Source organism: Salvelinus sp. IW2-2015, linkage group LG15 (genome assembly GCF_002910315.2).
Source record: "Salvelinus sp. IW2-2015 linkage group LG15, ASM291031v2, whole genome shotgun sequence".
Taxonomy (NCBI): domain Eukaryota; kingdom Metazoa; phylum Chordata; class Actinopteri; order Salmoniformes; family Salmonidae; genus Salvelinus; species Salvelinus sp. IW2-2015.
Window position 1 is genome coordinate 66,948,183 of NC_036855.1, and position 3,876 is coordinate 66,952,058.

Below are 3,876 nucleotides of genomic sequence, written 5' to 3' on the forward strand. Positions count from 1 at the left end.
GGAGAGAGAGAGAGACAGATGGAGAGAGAGGATGAGAGAGAGAGAGAAGGATGGAGAGAGCGAGCGGGAGGGAGAGAGAGAGAGGGATGAGAGAGAGAGAAGGATGGAGAGAGAGGATGGAAAGAGAGAAGGTTGGAGTGAGATAAGGATGGAGAGAGAGAGGGATGGCGAGAGAGAGAGGGATGGAGAGAGAGAGAGGGATGGGAAGGGAAGGGAGGACAACCAGAGAAGGAGGGATGTTTGAAAGCAAGACAACAGATGGAGAGTTGTGGTCATGTTGTTTCATGTTGTCTAAAGGGACTAATCCTTTTAAAACACGCAGTGTCATTCAGAGAGGAGAGGACAGTACCCAGCGGGAAACACGTGACTTGGACTGAAAGCACCAATGGTCTCAGATATTAATGGAATTCTTTAGTGGTCCACACACATCGATAGAAATCCGTCCATTGCTCATCGTATCAGATTGCAGGCAGCACAACATGGGGAACAGAGGGTTTATCTTGTTCATGTAAATCTTATGTGTGCAAATCCACTCTGTATCTGTCAGGCGTTCCATGGCTTTGGTAGAGGTGTGGTTGCATGTCTATGTAAGTGTGTTTGTTTAGTATTAGAGCATGGATGATTATATTATATGTCTCGGTGAGATGGGGTGTGTGCAGTATGCCTGAGGGTGCAGTATGCCCGAGGGTGCAGTATGTCTGAGGGTGCAGTATGCTTGGGTGTGCAGTATGTCTGAGGGTGCAGTATGTCTGAGGGTGCAGTATGTCTGAGGGTGCAGTATGCCCGGGTGTGCAGTATGTCTGAGGGTGCAGTATGTCTGAGGGTGCAGTATGTCTGAGGGTGCAGTATGCCCGAGGGTGCAGTATGCCCGGGTGTGCAGTATACCTGAGGGCGCAGTATGCCCGAGGGTGCAGTATGCCTGAGGGTGCAGTATGCCTGAGTGTGCAGTATGCCTGAGTGTGCAGTATGCCCGAGGGTGCAGTATGCCCAAGGGTGCAGTATACATGAGGGAGCAGTATGCCTGAGTGCGCAGTATGCTTGGGTGTGCAGTATGCCTGGGGGTGCAGTATGCCTGGGGGTGCAGTATGCCTGAGTGTGCAGTATGCCTGAGTGTGCAGTATGCCCGAGGGTGCAGTATACCTGAGGGTGCAGTTACCTGAGTGTGCAGTATGTCTGAGTGTGCAGTATGTCTGAGTGTGCAGTATGTCTGAGTGCGTAGTCGAGGTGCAGTTTTCCTGAGTGTGCAGTATGCTTGGGTGTGCAGTATGCCTGAGTGTGCAGTATGCCTGAGTGTGCAGTATGCCGAGGGTGCAGTATACCTGAGGGTGCAGTATTCCTGAGTGTGCAGTATGTCTGAGTGTGCAGTATGTCTGAGGGTGCAGTTTCATGAGTGTGCAGTATGCTTGGGTGTGCAGTATGCCCGAGTGTGCAGTATGCCTGGGGGTGCAGTATGCCTGGGTGGCAGTATGTCTGAGGGTGCAGTATGCTTGGTGTGCAGTATGCCTGGGTGTGCAGTATGCCTGGTGTGCAGTATCCCGAGGGTGCAGTAACCGGGTGCAGTATGCCCAAGGGTGCAGTATACCTGAGGGTGCGTATGCCTGAGGGTGCAGTATGCCCGAGGGTGCAGTATACCGAGGTGCAGTATACCCGAGGGTGCAGTATACCTGAGGGTGCAGAATGCCCGGTGTGCAGTATGCCTGAGTGTGCAGTATGCCTGAGGTGCAGTATGCCTGTGAGGGTGAGTGCCTATGTACATGTGTAATTAGTCGTGAGTGTGTCATGTGCAGTGCATGTCTGTGTGTCAATCAGCTGTGCATGCTTGTGCAATGAGTGCCGCACGCTCACAGCGTGGACGGTCGCTTTGTTTTGCGTGTTTGCGTGTGGTGTGTGTGTGTGTGAGCGTATTTGTGTGGGTGTTGTTTGTGGGTGTGTGTGTGTTGTGTGTCGATGCCTTCCCCTCACAGGTCTGTATCTGTGTGTGTAAGCATCTCTCTCTCTCTCTCTCTCTCGATCTCCTTCTCTCTCTCTCTCTTCATCCTGGGAGTGTTTGGTGCATGCTGGGAATTGTATGAGTGTTGTGTAGAGTTAGATATCCTGGTTTTTCTTTTACGTTGTCTCTCTCTCTCTCTCTGCATGCTGGGAGTGTTTGGTGCATGCTGGGAATTGGATGAGTGTGAGAGTTGTGTAGAGTTAGATATCCGGGTTTTTCTTTTACGTTAACTTTTCTTGGTGCTATCTTTTTTTTCTTCCTAAGCATGATTAAGGTTATCATTATTTTATTTAGTTGTTGTGGTAGAATTAAGTATATTGTTTCTCGTGTCGAAATTACCCTGGTTCTGGCGGGGGTGGGGGCGCCCTCCCTGTCACTTCGGCACGGCTGTAGGTGTGTTACTGAAGCTACTGTCACGGTGGAGGAGTTTCTGGTCGCCGTAGGAGGGAAGGTAGGATATGAGAATGTTGYTTATGCGTCACGGATGAATAAAGCGGTGGTGGTCTTTCTTAAAGAAGAGCGGTCTTGTTGGTCGTATGGTTGAGCATGGCGTACTTCTTAAAGGAATGTTTATTCAAGTTACGCCGCTTTTTTTCTCCGTCAACAAGGGTAACGATTTCAAATGTACCGCCGTTTATTCCCAATGAGCTATTGGAGCGCGAGTTATTGCGGTTTGGGAAGTTTGCAAGTTCAATTAAGATTGTCCCGTTGGGTTGCAAACACAGGTTAGGTCGTTTCGGCGACAGGTGTTTATGTTTCTGGACTCACCGGAGCAGACTTTAGAGTTATCTTTTAAAGTCAAGTATGACAATAGACTGTATATGCCTCATGCTAGTACGGGTAGTCAACGGTGTTTTGAGTGTGGGGATGTTGGCCATAAGCGACATGTTTGCCCGACAAGGGAGAAGGCAGAGGTCGGGACGCAGGTGGTCCTCGTAACGCCTGGGCCCACAGATGCAGGGAGAGGTGGGCCGACAGTGGTAGAGCAGCCACAAGCACCTGTTGCTGAGGAACAAGTTGTCCGTGTTGAGGGCACGGAGTTGCAACTTGTACCAGAGGGAAATGTTATGCAGCAGAAAAATATTGTTGTAGAAGGTAAGGATGGATCTGAAGAGCCAGTTCCTCAGACTGGTGAGGAGGTGCCCAGTACGAGTGCTGGGGTACAGGAGGGGGTTCATGTGGAGCTAGTCTCCCAGGTAATGGAGGAGATGCCCAGTACGAGTGCTGGGGTACAGGAGGGGGTTAATGTGGAGCTAGTCTCTAAGGTAGTGGAGGAGATGCCCACTATGAGTAATGGGGTACAGGAGGGGGTTCAGGTGGAGCTAGTCTCCCAGGTAGTGGAGGAGATGCCTGGTACGAGTGCTGGGGTACAGGAGGGGGTTCAGGTGGAGCTAGGCTCTAAGGTAGTGGAGGAGATGCCTGGTACGAGTGATGGGGTGCAAGTGGGGAGTGTTGAGAGGGATGTGGTAGAGGGGAGTCAGGGGTCTGTGGCCTCAGTTGAGGAGGAGCAGGATAAGGATATGGATATCTCTTTTGATAAGATAGCAGCTGGTGACGACTCAATTTACAGTCTAGAGGAGGTACATGGGTTCCTGGATCAGACTTTTGGGAAATCTGTGAAATTGGCAGATTATTTTGATGTTGATAAGTTTGTGAGGTCAGCTGTGATGTTACAGAAGACGGTGGGGTTAGACCAGTTGAGTGAGAAGAAGCGGTTTCACTTGAGGACATGTGTTACTGCTGTCACAGCAGCTAAAGGTGGTGGGAAACGTGGTCAGGTTAAGAGAACATTAAAACAATGATGATGATCATGCCTCATAGGGTGTCTTTTCTCTTTGGTTTCTGTAGTAGGGTTGGAAGGTTAGACAGGTTGTATGTATCTGATC